General features: G+C 42.6%; 1 long non-coding RNA gene and 1 other non-coding gene across 3 annotated transcripts; both read left to right on the top strand.

Annotated features, from left to right (window-relative positions):
• The first annotated feature begins 607 nt into the window (after nucleotides 1–607).
• LOC120062545 lies at nucleotides 608–5,610 on the top strand. 2 transcript variants are annotated; one of them, XR_005478408.1, is made up of 14 exons: nucleotides 608–666; nucleotides 1,672–1,723; nucleotides 1,934–1,988; nucleotides 2,158–2,202; nucleotides 2,449–2,532; nucleotides 2,733–2,770; nucleotides 2,947–3,011; nucleotides 3,233–3,272; nucleotides 3,447–3,499; nucleotides 3,864–3,908; nucleotides 4,155–4,238; nucleotides 4,438–4,473; nucleotides 4,652–4,722; nucleotides 5,104–5,610. It is a non-coding gene; the product is annotated as an uncharacterized LOC120062545 (long non-coding RNA). The 2 variants fall into 2 exon arrangements; XR_005478407.1 differs by lacking the exon at nucleotides 2,158–2,202.
• LOC120062601 lies at nucleotides 1,192–1,392 on the top strand. Its single transcript, XR_005478421.1, has one exon. It is a non-coding gene; the product is annotated as a small nucleolar RNA SNORA74 (small nucleolar RNA).
• Nucleotides 5,611–18,936: the final 13,326 nt, after the last annotated feature.

The following is an 18,936-nucleotide window of genomic DNA, read 5'->3' as shown; positions in this document are numbered from 1 at the left end:
TCACAACCGGTCGTGATTGGGCCCATAGGGCGGCGCACAATTGGTCCGGGTTTGGCCGGTGTAAATAAGAATTTGCTCTTAATGACTTGCCTAGTTAAATAAAGGTTACGTTTAAAAAATAAATCATATCGTAGTAAACTGCGTCACGCGATGACGTGTGGTCCTCCCACGACGACTCGTCGGGAAAGCGGGCCGTTTATTGCTGCGTTCAAGACAACTGGGAACTCGTAAATCTCCGACTTCAGTGTGTTCAAAACATCTGGGAAAAATCTATTTGAAGGGTCAGCCAACTCGGGCATTACCGCGTTCAAAACAACTGGGAATTTGGAAAAATAGATGCTAGTGATCTTCAGGTCGGTAAGTCGGAGCTCTAGGAGGCCCGAGATCCCGAGTTGGATGACTGTTCAAATCGATTTCTCCCAGTCGGAACCTCCCCCCTTCAATGAACACATTGAAGTCGGATATTCCTGAGTTCTCAGTAGTTTTGAACGCGGCATAAGGTCACAGCTGCCAACGTTTCTTTCTTGGAGGTATAGACCTATCCCACAATTCACAGTGGAACTGTAGTCTATGGTGCCAACAGGACTATAAATTTGCAAGGGGCTAGATTTCAGCCTTTTTTGTCTGACATGAGGATGAAGGAGAGACGTGTTCATTTGTCGTCTGGTAAGCTTTGCATGCTTTTCGGAAATTTTGAATGAAAATCCAGTTATTCATGTGAACTTTGTAACTAACGTTAGCTAAATAAAACAATTGTGTGGAACTTGCAGAAGAGGCAAGGTAGGAATGCTAATTAAACAAACTATGCTGGCTAAACGCTAAGTTAGCTAACGTTAAGTAACTTAAATATACGATTAACGTTACCTTGTTCAGGTAGTTAAGTTAGTAGTTGCAATGGCTGCCATTTTACTATTGACTGTTTTGGAGAGGCAAGTTGGAAAGGCTAAATAATTGGCAAGTTTCACACGCAAGGCCGAGATGACACGTGGTGCCACGCAAAAGTTCGGCCAAGTTGGCTAAAACAATCATTCGCTACCATTTGTTTTGTCACAAGTGATACTTTTTTACCTACACATGTTGTCATCAGATATGGGAGGGCTGCAAGTGGGAATTACTTGATCCCCTTCAAGGTAGCTGTTTCCCATATCCTAACATTCTAGATTTACAAAATCACGATTGGCTAGTTAGTTACCCAGCAGTAGTCAGCTGTACAGGCCAGCCCCATGCCTGAGTTAGTGTTACACTGCTGGGAGAGAAAGGCTCTGCTAATGTGGCTTGGTCCAGCAGACGCTGTTTTAGTGGCTGTTGGTGCTGAACTGTAGCGGAGCTGTGCCCTTCTGAGAGTGGGCTGTGCCCTCACACTGGGGCAACCCTAGTAGAAGGGCTAACAAATATTTAATACAGCCACATCTGTAGTTGCTAGTGAGTTTATATTCTAAGTCATTTATTGATTATTTAAGGAAATCCTGCTGAATGAATTCCAACTATTGAAGGTGAGAATAAGAATATTGTAAATGGGTGTGTTCTGTCCAGTGATTTAACACATCATTCTTATGTATGGTGATGAACCTTTACCTATGACACACAGCACCATTCTCAATGCTTGTCTACATAATACTTGCTTATATGGCTTATAGCGCAAGGTCTAAGCATTCTTTCTTTGCATTTCAGGAAAACATTCATCTCAATTGGAGTCGCTTCAACTCTATTCAATATGTTTAAGGTGAGGATGGCTCAGTAGTTGTAGCTAAACTCCATGACCAAGTACATTACTGTGCAGTGATGTGAGCATTATAGCTTTAACCTAGCTTTCTTACTGATGGTGACGACTTTTCAATTCTGAGCACGTTATTAATGGCTGTTATGGCCGCTACATTGTGTTTGTGCTGTAAGGACTTTGATCATTTCTAACTAAATTATTTTGGTGTTTCAGGGAAACCTGACTGGAATATTACTTAACAACTCCATTGAAAAACACTCCATTGAAGGTGAGGATGGATCAGAATTATAGCTGAAAGACATGTACTGTGCAATGATGATGACATTTATCACCTACTTATTGTCTAGTGAAGAACCTTCGGAACCCTGAGCAGTTCTTTCCTGAATACCTCACGTCTACATTCTGTGTATATATTAATATTTTCCTTCATCTTCCAGTCAAAGCATTGTTGCTTTGACAGGATTTGATGGCTTGATTTAAAGGTAATGTGCCTATAACATGTGGAGTGTCTTTTGGACCCAAGCTGTACTCAAATCATGGCAGAGGCTTCTTCCTCGTTGGTGATCTCTTTTCCTTGGGAGAATAACCCAGGACTTTGGCACAGTTTGAAGTAGTCTCCATCTACAACAATCTGACTAGAAGACCTGAGACACTTTTACTTGTAATATGTTGAAACTCTACTAATGTTGTGTCGCTGTGTAATGAGCTTGGTTTGTGTACCTCCACAGGATTGTTCCTGTCTGGACTTGAATGGGGGTATATGGACTTATGCATCCTGCAGGTGACTCCCTAAACTCCAGACCAAGTGCAAGGTAATGACCTTTAAACATAAGGTGATTTCTGAACCTAAATGGTACTGTCATGAACCTTACTGTGCGCTGATGAGAGCTTTATAGCTTTAACCCAGCTTTCTTACTGTTGGTGAAGACTAGTCAACTCTGAGCACATTTTTGTAATTGCTGTTACTGTTCACAGTATTTACTATAACTAATTCAATTTCTTTGCATTTCAGGACAACTTGACAACTATGGAATGCTTCAACTATTCAAGGTGACGGTGGGAATTATTATACTGAAAGACATGTACTGTGCAGTGATGATGACATTTATCACCTACTTATTGTCTAGTGAAGAACCTTCGGAACCCTGAGCACAACTTCCTGAATGGCTCTTACTGTCTATTCTTGTATGTATATGTTGCTCATATGCTTTCTCTTCTCCCCACAGGAATAATGTAGACGAGACAGGAGATGCTTAGGCTGGATTGATGGCTCAATTGGAGTCGATGCAAGGTAATGCACTCAACATCTGAAGTGATTTTCCAACTCAAACTGTACTTTCATAAACATGCTGTGCAGTGATGTGAGCATTATAGCTTTAACCCAGCTTTCTTACTGATGGTGACGACTTTTCAATTCTGAGCACGTTATTAATGGCTGTTATGGCCGCTACATTGTATGTTTGTGCTATAAGGACTTTGATCATTCCTAACTAAATTATTTTGGTTTTTCAGGGAAACCTGACTGAAATATTACTTTACAACTAAATTGAAGGTGAGTATGGATCAGAATTATAGCTGAAAGACATGTTCTGTGCTGTGATGATGACATTTATCACCTACTTATTGTCTAGTGAAGAACCTTCGGAACCCTGAGCACAACTCTTCCTGAATGACTCTTACTGTCCTTGTATGTATACGTTGCTCATAGGTTTTCTCCTTTCCTCAGGAATAATGGAGATGCTTGGGCTGGATTGATGGCTCAATTGGCGTCGCTGCAAGGTAATGCACTTTCAAATAGGGGATTTCTGAACCCAAATGGTACAGTGCACTGATGAGAGCTTCATAGCTTTAACCCAGCTTTCTTACTGTTGGTGGAGACTTGTCAACACTGCGCACAGTTTGTAATGGCTGTTACTGTTTGCGTAGTATTTTACAAGGACTTTATTTTACTTATCAGGTAGACGTACACTTTAGTTGGATGCTACAGCTCCATTCAAGCTATGGATGGTTTATAATGATTGTAGCTTAACATCACAACATCATTATTCACCTACTTATTGTGAAGAACCCTGAGCACAGTTTCCTGAATGTCAGTCAACATTCTAATCTGTATTGTTCATATCCCTTTTCCTTCATCTTCCAGACAAAGCATTGTTGCTTTGACAGGATTTGATGGCTTGATTTAAAGGTAATGTGCCTATAACATGTGGAGTGTCTTTTGGACCCAAGCTGTACTCAAATCATGGCAGAGGCTTCTTCCTCGTTGGTGATCTCTTTTCCTTGGGAGAATAACCCAGGACTTTGGCACAGTTTGAAGTAGTCTCCATCTACAACAATCTGACTAGAAGACCTGAGACACTTTTACTTGTAATATGTTGAAACTCTACTAATGTTGTGTCGCTGTGTAATGAGCTTGGTTTGTGTACCTCCACAGGATTGTTCCTGTCTGGACTTGAATGGGGGTATATGGACTTATGCATCCTGCAGGTGACTCCCTAAACTCCAGACCAAGTGCAAGGTAATGACCTTTAAACATAAGGTGATTTCTGAACCTAAATGGTACTGTCATGAACCTTACTGTGCGCTGATGAGAGCTTTATAGCTTTAACCCAGCTTTCTTACTGTTGGTGAAGACTAGTTAACGCTGAGCACATTATATAATGGCTGTTACTATGTGCATAGTATTTATTATAACTAATTCGATTTCTTTGTTTCAGGAAAACTTGCAAGCTACATGATTTCAACTATTCAAGGTGAGGATGGTTGAGTTGTAGCTGAAAGACATGTACTGTGCAATGATGATGACATTTATCACCTACTTATTGTCTAGTGAAGAACCTTCGGAACCCTGAGCACAGTTCTTTCCTGAATACCTCACGTCTACATTCTGTGTACAGATTGCTAATATTATTTTTACTTAATCTTCGACAGACAAAGGGGTGGCGGGTAGCCTAGTGGTTAGTAACCGAAAGGTTGCAAGATCGAATCCCCGAGCTGACAAGGTAAAAATCTGTCGTTCTGAACAAGGCAGTTACCCCACTGTTCCTAGGCCGTCATTCAAAATAAGAATTTGTTTACTGACTTAACCAAGTTAAATAAAGGTAAAATAAAACAAAGCATTGATTTGTTTGGACAGGATTGACAGCTTGATTTAAAGGTAATGTGCCTATAACGTGGAGTGTCTTCTGGACCCAAGCTGTACTCATAATCATGGCAGAGGCTACTTCCTTGTTGGTGATCTCAATTCCTTGGGAGAATAACCCAGGACTTTGGCACAGTTTGATGTAGTCTCCATCTACAACAATCTGACTAGAAGACCTGAGACAATTGTAATGTTGTATGTATACTAATATGTCTAATGAGATTTGTGTGTACCTCCACAGGATTGTTCCTGTTTGGACTTGAATGGGGTATACAGACTGCTGCATCCTGCAGGTGATGACAACGCCAGACCACTTGGCTCGACCACCACTGGCAGGGTTCAGTGATGTGCTGATCAATTGTCAATCCCTGTGGTTACATCTGTGGGGTTGGTGTGTTTAGGGTGATGAAATATTTTTGGGCTGGGTTGAATGGTTTATTAAAAAATATATATAATCATGACTAATTCTTGAGCATTTCAGACAGGCTGAGATTATTTGGCATTTCTAACTTTTCATTTTAGTCGGTGCAGTAGAATATAAATCCCGCCAGTTGGGAGGGTTTATTAGTAATTGCGTGTGAACAAACAGCTGACCTGTACCACTAGTTCATATGATCATTGCATAATCCTGACATGTCAGTGTTTCTGAACAAATGTACCACAATGAAATGATTGTATTACCTCAATTGTGGGCCGAACTGCATGAAAGTGACTTTCAAATGGTGTAAAATAAAAATAAATCCATAATTGATTGTTTTTGTTTGTTAAAAAGACGATAGTGGAACAGACTAATCAAATTGTGGTTACCCCAAATGAACCATGTACAATAAATGAGTTGGGGTGAATCTGCAGAGTAGTGTAAGTGTTTAAAGGTCATATTTGGGGGGAGACAGTTTGTCAACCCGGGCCTTTAAATGAGTGCCAATAATAGCCGTAAAATGAGTGCCAACCGTCTAATTGAAAATGGCAGGGAATAACGTTTTGCGACTAAGTCTTTACGATCTCGGGGGTAGATAATGCCACAAATTGTGCAAAGTTATTTAATGCATGAGCTGTATGAACCAACCCGGTGGGGGCGCCTGTGAGGAGCAGAGCTCGAGCCGGTCCAGGATTGGCCAATGGAATGCCACAGCTGTTCCTGGATAAACTCATGTTTCTCATGGCAAAAGGGATTCAGAAGGGCACACCAGGAATCAAGAGAGCAGTGCGCCCCAAAACGGAACTTTTGCTTTTTATGCGAGAAGTGGCGTTTTTTAACCTTTTATTTAAGCAGATACTACTTGGGCAGGTAGTCATTGATATATAAATTAATTTAAACGGAGGATAACCATACCGATATAATTGATTGTACAATACATTGGATTATTACGTCTGACTTGACAGTGGACCAATTGTTTACATCAGTTCAGTAGAAAGCATCTGGCTGGCAGAGGAGACCCAACATGTGAGTGTGCCCACTAATGTGCTCTCTTCACTGAAATTGTACATTCAATTATGTCAATGTGGAGATGTAATTTCAACGTAATTGGGTTAACTCAATCGGGGTTCTTACGTACGTTTGTCATTGAATTCTATATTTTGTCAATTTTTTTCCCAGAACCGAATTAAACCGCAGTTGCTGAAAATGTTCTCTATGGATGGATGTCTGGCTGTGTGTACAGTTATATTTATTCTGCTGTCATCAAGTGAGGCTAGAGGTAAGGGATCAACTTGTTACCTTTGTGCAGTGGATTCAATGTCACAAATAACCTAAATTAAATATGGAAAGAATTATCAGTTTTCGTCTGTCCTCATTGATGTACAAATACATATGAAAATAGATATCCATATGAAAAGATGAATAATATGTGGATGTGATACTGCACCTTTTTGACAGATAATATATCATCTTTTACACTTTATATACGGCACCCAGTGGCGATCAGTGCTGTTTAAGATGACGGAGGAATCTTTTTTTTATTTTTTATTTACTAGCATGACCTTATTTCTATTACAGCATATTGGATGACTGTCATTCATATTCCATTCACCCTGTTCAATGTAACATCGATAGGTTTAGGCTACTACGTGATACTCAAATTTTCCCTATACCCATCATGAGGTTGTTGCAACCTAGCCTATGAATGAAAGTTTACAATGTAGCTGCACACAGTTTGAGAGAAAATGTTGTGACAGACCACCTTGCACACTCTTACCTGCATCTAGCTGATCTAGGGTGTAGTCATTAGTCCAACAGTTTACTTCCGTTTAAGAAACGTTTTTCAACAGAGTCGGCAGTATAGCCGTTACACCGGTGGGCCCCAGTGGAAATAAATTAATAAAACCAAACGTTTTCCTTGACTTAGAAGAGTTCCAGTGTTGTGCTGGATAGTCATAACCATATAGCTAACATAGCATCCCTCTGTTTGAGCCGGTTGTTTTGAGTAGGCTAAACTAGCTAGCTAAGTGAAACTGAAAGTTAAAAATAAAATAAAAAATCTCTGTTCAACTATTGTTTTTCTCTTTCAGTCAACCACTCACCACATTTTATGCACGGCAATGCTAGCTAGCTGTAGCTTATGCTTTCAGTACTAGATTAATTCTCAGATCCTTTGATTGGGTGGACAACATGTCAGTTCATGCTGCAAGAGCTCTGATAGGTTGGAGCACGTCCTCTGGAAATTGTCATAATTACTGTGTAAGTCTATGGAAGGGGATGAGAACCAAGAGCTTCCTAGTTTTTGTATTGAAGTCAATGTACCAAGCGGGGGACGAAAACTGTCTGTCCTCCAGCTGGACCATGCTGTTGAGGCCTCTGTAGACCTTAATTGCAAAACAGTGTGTTTTAAGAAATTATTTGGTGATGTGAATATATTTAATAAAGTTTTATCTAAAAAGTACAACTTTTTTTAATGTTTTACCATTTTTAGGAAATTCACTGAGGAGGATGGTCCTCCCCTTCCTCCTCTGAGGAGCCTCCGCAGAATTGGCACCATAGATCATACTGTGTTTCCAAGCAGAGACACTAGTTGATTATTGTTTATATATGTAACTGATGTGAAATGGCTAGCTAGTTAGCGGGTACGCGCTAATAGCGTTTCAATCAGTTACGTCACTTGCTCTGAACCTAGAAGTAGTGTTGCCCCTTGCTCTGCAAGGGCCGCGGCCTTTGTGGAGCGATGGGTAACGATGCTTCGTGGGCGACCGTTGTTGATGTGTGCAGAAGGTCCCTGGTTCGCGCCCGTGTCGGGGCGAGGGGACGGTCTAAAGATATACTGTTACATTGATGCTGTTGACCCGGATCACTGGTTGCTGCGGAAAAAGGAGGAGGTTGAAAGGGGGGTGAGTGTAACTGATGTGAAATGGCTAGCTAGTTAGCGGGTACGCGCTAATAGCGTTTCAATCAGTTACGTCACTTGCTCTGAAACCTAGAAGCAGTGTTGCCCCTTGCTCTGCAAGGGCCGCGGCCTTTGTGGAGCGATGGGTAACGATGCTTCGTGGGCGACCGTTGTTGATGTGTGCAGAGGGTCCCTGGTTCGTGCCCGGGGCGGGGCGAGGGGACGTACTAAAGTTATACTGTTACATATATACAGTACCAGTCAAAAGTTTGGACACACCTACTCATTCAAGGGTTTTTCTTTATTTTTACTATTTTCTACATTGTAGAATAATAGTTAAGACATCAGAACTATGAAATAACACATATGGAATCATGTAGTGACCAAAAATGTGTTAAACAAATCAAAATATATTTTAGATTTTAGATTCTTCAAAGTAGCCACCCTTTGCCTTGATGACAGCTTTGCACACTCTTGGCATTCTCTCAACCAGCTTCATGAGGAATGATTTTCCAACAGTCTTGAAGGAGTTCCCACATATGCTGAGCACTTGTTGGCTGCTTTTCCTTCACTCTGCAGTCCAACTCATCCCAAACCATCTCAACTGGGTTCAAGTTGGGTGATTGTGGAGGCCAGGTCATCTGAGGCAGCACTCCATCACTCTCCTTGGTCAAATAGCCCTTACACAGCCTGCAGGTGTGTTTTGGGTCATTGTCCTGTTGAAAAACAAATGATAGTCCCACTAAGCGCAAACCAGATGGGATGGCATGTCGATGCAGAATGCTGTGGAAGCCATGCTGGTTAAGTGTGCCTTGAATTCTAAATAAATCAAAGACAATGTCACCAGCAAAGCACCCCCACACCATCACACCTCCTCCTCCATGCTTCATGGTGGGAACCACACATAGAGATCATCCGTTCACCTACTCTGCGTCTCACAGACATGGTGGTTGGAACCAAAAATCTCAAATTTGGACTCATCAGACCAAAGGACAGATTTCCACCGGTCTAATGTCCATTGCTCGTGTTTCTTGGCCCAAGCAAGTCTGTTCTTCTTATTGGTGTCCTTTAGTAGTGTTTTTTTTTGCAGCAATTCGACCATGGAGGCCTGATTCACGCAGTCTCCTCTGAACAGTTGATGTTGAGATGTGTCTGTTACTTGAACTCTGTGAAGCATTTATTTGGGCTGCAATCTAAGGTGCAGTTAACTCTAATGAACTTATCCTCTGCAGCAGATGTACACTACTGTTCAAAAGTTTGGGGCCACTTAGAAATGTCCTTGTTTTTGAAAGAAAAGCACATTTATTTGTCCATTAAAATAATATAAAATTGATCAGAAATACAGTGTAGACATTGTTAATGTTGTAAATGACTATTGTAGCTGGAAACGGCCGATTTTTAATGTAATGTCTACATAGGCGTACAGAGGCCCATTATCAGCAACCATCACTCTGTGTTCCAATGGCACTTTGTGTTAGCTAATCCAAGTTTATCATTTTAAAAGGCTAATTGATCATTAGAAAACCCTTTTGCAATTATGTTAGCACAGCTGAAAACTGTTGTGCTAATTAAAGAAGCAATAAAACTGGCCTTCTTTAGACTAGTTGAATATCTGGAGTATCAGCATTTGTGAGTTCGATTACGGGCTCAAAATGGCCAGAAACAAATAACTTTCTTCTGAAACACGTCAGTCTATTCTTGTTCTGAGAAATTAAGGCTTTTCCATTTGAGAAATTGCCAAGAAACTGAAGATCTCGTACAATGCTGTGTACTACTCCCTTCACAGAACTGTCTCTAACCAGAATAGAAAGAGGAGTGGGAGGCCCCGGTCCACAACTGAGCAAGAGGACAAGTACATTAGTGTCTAGTTTGTTTCTCAAACGCCTCACAAGTCCTCAAATGGCAGCTTCATTTAATAGTACCCGCAAAACACCAGTCTCAACATCAACAGTGAAGAGGCGACTCCGGGATGCTGGCCTTCCAGGCAGAGTTGCAAAGAAAAAGCCATATCTCAGACTGGCCAATAAAAAGAAAAGATTAAGATGGGCAAAATAACACAGACACTGGACAGAGGAACTCTGCCTAGAAGGCCAGCATCACTGAGTCGCCTCTTCACTGGTAACATTGAGACTGGTGTTTTGCGGGTACTATTTAATGAAGCTGCCAGTTGAGGACTTGTGAGGCGTCTGTTTCTCAAAATAGACACTCTAATGTACAGTTTTCAGCTGTGCTAACATAATTGCAAAAGGGTTTTCTAATGATCAATTACCCTTTTAAAATTATAAACTTGGATTAGCAAACACAACTTGCCATTGGATCACAGGTGTGATGGTTGCTGATAATGGGCCTCTGTGCGCCTATGTAGATATTACATTAAATATCAGCTGTTTACAGCTACAATAGTCATTTACAACATTAACAATGTCTACACTGTATTTCTGATCAATTTGATGTTATTTTAATGGACAAAAAAATAGATTTTCTTTCAAAAACAAGGACATTTCTAACTGATCCCAAACTTTTGAAAACGGTAGTATATATATATATATATATATATATATATATATATATATATAAACGCAACATATAAAGTATTGGTACCATGTTTCATGAGCTAAAATAAAAGATCCCAGAAATGTTCCATACTCACAATTTTTATTTCTCTCAAATGTTGTTTCATTCACTGTTAGTGAGCATTTCTCCTTTGCCAAGATAATCTAGCAACTTTACAGGTGTGGCATATCAAGAAGATGATTAAACAACATGATCATTACACCTTGTGCTGGGGACAATAAAAGGTCACACTAAAATGTGCAGTTTTGTCACACAACACAATGCCACAGATGTTTCAGGTTTTGAGGGAGCGTGCAATTGGCATGCTGTCTGCAGGAATGTCCACCAGATCTGTTGCCAGATAATTGAATGTTAATTTCTCAACCATAAGCCACCTCCAATGTCATTTTAGAGAATTTGTCAGTACGTACAACCGGCCTCACAACCACAGACCAAGTGTATGGCTTTGTGTGGGTGAGTGGTTTGCTGATGTCGACATTGTATGCCCCATGGTGGAGGTGGGATTATGGTATGGGCAGGCATAAACTACGGACAGCAAACACAATTGCATTTTATCGATGGCCATTTAAATGCACAGAAATACCATGACGAGATCCTGAGGCCCATTGTTAGGCACATTTTCTGTAAGATATCTTTGACCAACTGATGCATATCTGTATTCCCAGTCAACTGAAATCCATAGATTAGAGCCTAATGAATTTATTTCAATTGACTGATTTCTTCATATGAATTGTAACTCAGTAAAGTCTTTGAAATTGTTGCATGTTGCGTTTATATTGTTGTTCAGTATACATATATATATCTTTTTTCATTATTATTAATTTGTTTAACCTACAGTTGAAGTCGGAAGTGTACATACACTTAGGTTCGAGTCATTAAAACTTGTTTAATGCACACATTTCTTGTTAACAAACTATAGTTTTGGCAAGTCAGTTAGGACATCTACTTTGTGCATGACACAAGTCATTTTTCCAACAATTGTTTACCAACAGATTATTGCACTTATCACAATTCCAGTGGGTCAGAAGTTTACATACACTAAGTTGACTGTGCCTTTAAACAGCTTGGAAAATTCCCGAAAATGATGTCATGGCTTTAGAAGCTTTTGATAGGCTAATTGACATCATTTGAGTCAATTGGAGGTGTACCTGTGGATATATTTCAAGGCCTACCTTCAAACTCAGTGCCTCTTTGCTTGACATCATGGGAAAACCCAAAAGAAATCAGCCAAGACCTCAGAAAAAAATTGTAGACCTCCACAAGTCTGGTTCATCCTTGGGGAGCAATTTCCAAACGCCTGAAGGTACCACATTCATCTGTACAAACAATAGTACGCAAATAATAACACCATGGGACCACACAGCCGTCATACCGCTCAGGAAGAAGACACGTTCTGTCTCTTAGAGATTAACATACTTTGGTGCGAAAAGTGCAAATCAATCCCAGAACAACAGCAAAGGACTTTGTGAAGATGCTGGAGGAAACAGGTACAAAAGTATCTATATCCACAGTAAAATTAGTCCTATATCGACATAACCTGAAAGGCCGCTCAGCAAGGAAGAAGCCACTGCTCCAAAACCGCCATAAAAAATCCAGACTATGGTTTGCAACTGCATATGGGGTCAAAGATTGTACTATTTGGAGAAATGTCCTCTGGTCTGATGAAACAAAAATAGAACTGTTTGGCCATGATGACCATCGTTATGTTTGGAGGAAAAAGGGGGAAGCTTGCAAGCTGAAGAACACCATCCCAACCGTGAAGCACGGGGGTGGCAGCATCATGTTGTGGTGGTGCGTTGCTGAAGGAAGGACTGGTGCACTTCACAAAATAGATGGCATCATGAGGTAGGAAAATTATGTGGATATGTTGAAGCAACATCTCAAGACATCAGTCAGGAAGGTAAAGCTTGGTCGCAAATGGGTCTTCCAAATGGACAATGACCCCAAGCATACTTCCAAAGTTGTGGCAAAATGGCTTAAGGACAACAAAGTCAAGGTATTGGAGTGGCCATCACAAAGCCCTGACCTCAATCCAATAGAAAATTTGTGGGCAGAACTGAAAAAGCATGAGAGCAAGGAGGCCTACAAACCTGACTCAGTTACACCAGCTCTGTCAGGAGGAATGGGCCAAAATTCGTCCAACTTATTGTGGAAAAGCTTGTGGAAGGCTACCCAAAACGTTTGACCCAAGTTAAACAATTTAAAGGCAATGCTACCAAATACTAATTGAGTGTATGTAAACTTCTGACCCACTGGGAATGTGATGAAAGAAATAAAAGCTGAAATAAATCATTACCTCTACTATTATTCTGACATTTCACATTCCTAAAATAAAGTGGTGATCCTAACTGACCTAAGACCAGGAATATTTACTAGAATTAAATGTCAGGAATTGTAAAAAACTGAGTTTAAATGTATTTGGCTAAGGTGTACGTAAACTTCCGACTTCAACTGTAATTATTCTCAGCAAATACTTAAGTTATTTTATTATCTAACAATTATGTTTACTCTACTTCCAATCGCACATTCAAATTTACTGTAAGGTCCAGAGAAACAGAAAAATCCTCTCAGTGGTAAATGTGTTTAATGAATAACTGCTCACCCAGAGAGAGTGGCCTGCGCTGTGTTTACAGACCACGGGGCTGCACATAAATGTGGCTTTTGAAGCAACCCAGTTTTCATCAGTGGAGGAAGGAGGCTGTCAGAGCGCAAGCATGCCTTTTCTTGGAGTTGCTGTGGAAATATAGAGGTACCTAAGTGTGTATCTCCTGCCAAGTTGAAAGCCGTTAACATATATCAAAGCAGGGCTGATGACATCTGCTGGGCTGTGTGGGTAAACCAGGGGAACAAGTGTTGCTTTATACGGAGCAGAGAGGAGCTGTTGGTCTGGCCTCTGTGATCCTCTAGTCTACCCTGCTGACTCTAGTAGACTCAAGGCCACTGGCACTGACATTTCAAATCAAATTTTATTTGTCACATGCACCGAATACAACAGGTGTAGTAGACCTTACCGTTAAATGCTTACTTACAAGCCCTCAACCAACAATGCAATTTAAAAAATAATAAGAGTGAAGAAAAAATATTTACTAAATAAACTAAAGTAAAAAATAAAAGAGCAACAATAACGAGGCTATATACAGGGGGTACCGGTACTGAGTCAATGTGCCGGGCTACAGGTTAGTCAAGGTAATTGAGGTAATATGTACATGTAGATAGGGGTAAAGTGACTATGCATAGATAATATATAATAAACATTGAGTAGCAGAAGCTTGAAAAAAAAGGGTGGGTCAATGCAAATATTCCGGGTAGCCATTTGATTGGAGGTAGAAGCTGTTTAGAAGCCTTTTGGCGCTCCGGTACTGCTTCTCATGCAGTAGCTGAGAGAACAGTCTATGACTTGGGTGGCTGGAGTCTTTGGCAATTTTTAGGGCTATAGAGGTCCTGGATGGCAGGACGCTTGGCCCCAGTGATGTACTGGGCCTTGCGGTCGGAGGCCGAGAATTTGCCATACCAGACAGTGATGCAACCAGTCAGGATGCTCTTGATGTTGCAGCTATATAACCTTTTGAGGATCTGAGGACCCATGCCAAATCTTTTCAGTCTCCTGAGGGAGAATAGGTGTTTTCGTGCCCTCTTCATGGTGTGAATGGACCATGATAGTTTGTTGGTGATGGGGACACCAAGGAACTTGAAACTCTCAACCTGCTCCACTACAGCTCCGTCGATGAGAATGGGGGCGTGCTCGGCCCTCGTTTTCCTGTAGTCCACGATGTCCCCAGAATGGCGCTGTTGGTCTGGCCTCTGTGATCCTCTAGTCTATCCTGCTGACTCAGGGTCACTGGCACTGACATGTCCCCAGAATGGCAGGAAATAAAAACTAAATTCAGGAAACAACAAGCACAGTCCAAAATTAATGATTATTGTTTGTTTAATTTGAAGCAACATTACATTTTGTATTGCGTTATACCTCATTGGATGGGTATGGCCTATTTGAATTCCCTTTGGATATTAATGTTGAAATTAATTGACTAAATGTTGATTTGAGTGTCAATATTAGGTATACGGATTTATTGACTGTTTTTAAACCTTTTTATTCAGTTCAGTATGACACCTGTGATATGTTTCTAAAGTTGACATACCGGCCTTACTGTAGAATTCTCACTTGTGTCTCAGGGTTTAAGTGTGATATCATCATCCAGGTGGGCTCTGACTAAAACTACCTGATGACATTCAGAGAGAGACTGCTGGGCTCTGACTAAAACTACCTGATGACATTCAGAGAGACTGCTGGGCTCTGACTAAAACTACCTGATGACATTCAGAGAGAGACTGCTGGGCTCTGACTAAAAGTACCTGATGACATTCAGAGAGAGACTGCTGGGCTCTGACTAAAACTACCTGATGACATTCAGAGAGAGACTGCTGGGCTCTGACTAAAAGTACCTGATGACATTCAGAGAGAGACTGCTGGGCTCTGACTAAAACTACCTGATGACATTCAGAGAGAGACTGCTGGGCTCTGACTAAAACTACCTGATGACATTCAGAGAGAGACTGCTGGGCTCTGACTAAAAGTACCTGATGACATTCAGAGAGAGACTGCTGGGCTCTGACTAAAAGTACCTGATGACATTCAGAGAGAGACTGCTGGGCTCTGACTAAAACTACCTGATGACATTCAGAGAGAGACTGCTGGGCTCTGACTAAAACTACCTGATGACATTCAGAGAGAGACTGCTGGGCTCTGACTAAAGCTACCTGATGACATTCAGAGAGAGACTGCTGGGCTCTGACTAAAGCTACCTGATGACATTCAGAGAGAGAGGCCACCACAAGACTGCTGGGCAAATCAGATCTTGACCTTATTCTGTGGATTAGTCCGTCCATTGTTCTCTCTGTTGATCCTCGTGTCTGTTCACTGCACTCCTCTCACACTGTGTGTGTGTGTGTGTGTGTGTGTGTGTGTGTGTGTGTGTGTGTGTGTGTGTGTGTGTGTGTGTGTGTGTGTGTGTGTGTTTGTGTGTGGTAAAAGGGAAAACACTCTGTGTTGTTCTTGGATTGCTCCTTTCCTTTCTGCCTTGTCTGAGTCATCCTAGGAATGTCATGTCAGAGCCCAGGACGTTGGGAAACGTGTCTCTCTCCGGCAGTGTAGAGAGAGGTGCTATGCGGGAGGTTTGGAACGGGAACAGGTTCATTGTAAAGTACTGGTTTTGATCCAGGTGAGGGATGCAGCCTATTGGGTTTTGTCTCCGTTATGTACTGTTCCTTGCTGGCCTGATATACAAATACCTCTTGTTATTCTGGTGGGTCAGATCAAGAGTTCACAATCCTCATTTCATTGAAATTTTATATAGTGTCAGTGTCATGCATTCAAGTATTTATTTTCGCACAAGAGAGAGTTTTTGGTGTTTTTGAACGGCTTCAACTTTTGTGTATGAGTGTGCTTGACATAACTGTTATCATACAGTGTTCACAGTTTCACCATGTGGGATTAATCCAAAATTCAGTTTTCCCTTGTTCACAGTATGAATCCTCCACTAATCATAGTTATGACTGCCAAGACTGTTATGAGCAGGGCTCGCGAAAGGAAGTCCAGGCAACATGTATGCCATTGACCGCTGATAAATACCAAGTCCATGCTGGCTGGCCCTCAATGAATGAAGAATGATGCTGCAGGAGCAGGCACATCACTGGGTGGGCTAACATATATACGCTCCACACACCAGCCAGCAAAGATAAAGTGTGAACACAGCCAATTTGTCGAATGTTCTTGTTCCTCCTCTCCCTGGTGCGTTGAGATAGTTCCTGTTTCTCACTGGCTCTTTGTGGTGTCTGGATTGGAAAGAAGTAGCCCACATTGACACCAGACACTAAGGCTCTAGGTAGCCTATCTACCACTGCCAGCCCAACCCAGCTCAGTGCCCCGATGCTCAGCCACTCTCACCCACTCTCACCCAGCGTCCATGGCTCTGTGCCGGCTATCACAGCTCCAGGACCAGCCAGCCATCTGCCGGACCGACATGCTCAGATGGGCTTGGAGATTGCTGGTTCTGAGCTGATTTAAAACTCCAAGTCAACCAGACCGTACCCAAAGCTAATAAATAGGAAGTTGTTTAATTAGTACTTCCACTCAGCGGTACAGAACTCTGAAGAAACGGTTTCTTTCTCCGACGCAGTGACAGTCATGTTTGTTCTTTTTCCTTTTTGTTGTCTTGGACATACATCAAAGAACCCACCTTGCGCTTTAGCCTCTCAATCTGAAAATGATTTTGAGGAGTCTAGTTGGTGTTAAATGAGACATAGTAACATGCTGCATTCTTCACAGTGTCAGTGAGGGAGTGTTTGTGCCATGGCCTCTCCTCCCAGAGACCTCACAGCACAACAAGGCCTTCTGGCCAATCAAGGCCCCTAAACAACCTTGTAACAACGTAATAAATAAATAGGAGATCATCGGATTCAGCTGATAGGCACGCAGCCAGGCTGCTGATTATACAGGCTCTGCTGAGCTATGGAGACTGACAATTGACTGGGGACTGGCTGGAGCCATGGGGACTGGCTGGAGCCATGGGGACTGACTGGGAACTGGCTGGAGCCATGGGGACTGACTGGAGCCATGGGGACTGACTGGAGCCATGGGGACTGACTGGGAACTGGCTGGAGCCATGGGGACTGGCTGGAGCCATGGGGACTGACTGGAGCCATGGGGACTGACTGGGAACTGGCTGGAGCCATGGGGACTGGCTGGAGCCATGGGGACTGACTGGAGCCATGGGGACTGGTTGGAGCCATGGGGACTGACTGGGAACTGGCTGGAGCCATGGGGACTGACTGGGAACTGGCTGGAGCCATGGGGACTGGCTGGAGCCATGGGGACTGACTGGAGCCATGGGGACTGACTGGAGCCATGGGAACTGACTGGGAACTGGCTGGAGCCATGGGGACTGACTGGAGCCATGGGGACTGACTGGAGCCATGGGGACTGGCTGGAGCCATGGGGACTGACTGGAGCCATGGGGACTGACTGGGAACTGGCTGGAGCCATGGGGACTGACTGGAGCCATGGGGACTGACTGGAGCCATGGGGACTGACTGGGAACTGGCTGGAGCCATGGGGACTGACTGGAGCCATGGGGACTGGCTGGAGCCATGGGGACTGGCTGGGAACTGGCTGGAGCCATGGGGACTGACTGGGAACTGGCTGGAGCCATGGGGACTGACTGGAGCCATGGGGCTGACTGGGGACTAACTGAAGCCACGGGGACTGACTGGGGACTGAATGAGGCCATGGGGACTGACTGGCACCATGGGGACTGACTGGGGACTGGGGATTGGACTGGCCTCTTCAGCCTCTGATGGCCAGCAGCGTAGTCTGGCACAAATCCACTTGTCAAGAGGGTGGAGGATGGATTGAACCCTGGACTTAAGTTTCTTTAAGTTTCCTGGTTACAACTTGTTTAGAAATAAACACTTAAGTCCTCATATCCCAGTATGTTTGAGGTACAGTAGAAGGATTGCAGGCAGCTGCAAACTGCTCCGTACAGCTAGTGCTCCGTATAGCTAGTGCTAGTTAACCAACACATTTTCATTAGGGAGAAGGCTTCTTATTAGATTGGAACATGATGTTCATTGTGGCAGATCTCACAGTGTGTGAAGCACACACCAATGTGTTAACGTCCGGCTCTTACCAGTCCACATGAATTCAGCTTGCCAAATCCCATATTGTATCTCACTCCATATTTTTTCAATTCCACAGGAGAATTGTTTTGAAGTAGGTCCCAGCTTTCTTTGTTGTTGTGATCTCTGTTAAGCGTGCACACTTAAAACAAGTCTGTGGTGTTTCGCGTGAGGGGAAAGGAACTTAACGTAAACAAGCCAGTTAATGAGCTGCATTTGGTTTGAAGCATATTGCTCAAGCATGGCTATTTGAGAAGTGTTGGTATTTATAGAAGAGACATTAAAACACGAAGGAAGGAGAGCGGCTGGTGTTCAAACATTCCCTGGTTTCGATAAAGGCCCCCACTCTGCTGGAGGTCAGTGAGGTGTCAACCTGAGTGTGCCCTGGGTGTGCTCTTTACCTGCCTGAGCCCGAAGCTGCACTGTTTGCACAGGTGGGAGAGGGTACCTTGGAGTGAATGAGAGATTGGAAAGACACTGTCATCCCTCCCTCCATTGTTCACTCCATT

The sequence above is a fragment of the Salvelinus namaycush genome, chromosome 17, assembly GCF_016432855.1.
Source record: "Salvelinus namaycush isolate Seneca chromosome 17, SaNama_1.0, whole genome shotgun sequence".
Classification (NCBI taxonomy): domain Eukaryota; kingdom Metazoa; phylum Chordata; class Actinopteri; order Salmoniformes; family Salmonidae; genus Salvelinus; species Salvelinus namaycush.
The sequence above is the reverse complement of the archived record's forward strand: the minus strand, read 5'-3'. Positions and strand labels throughout refer to the sequence as shown.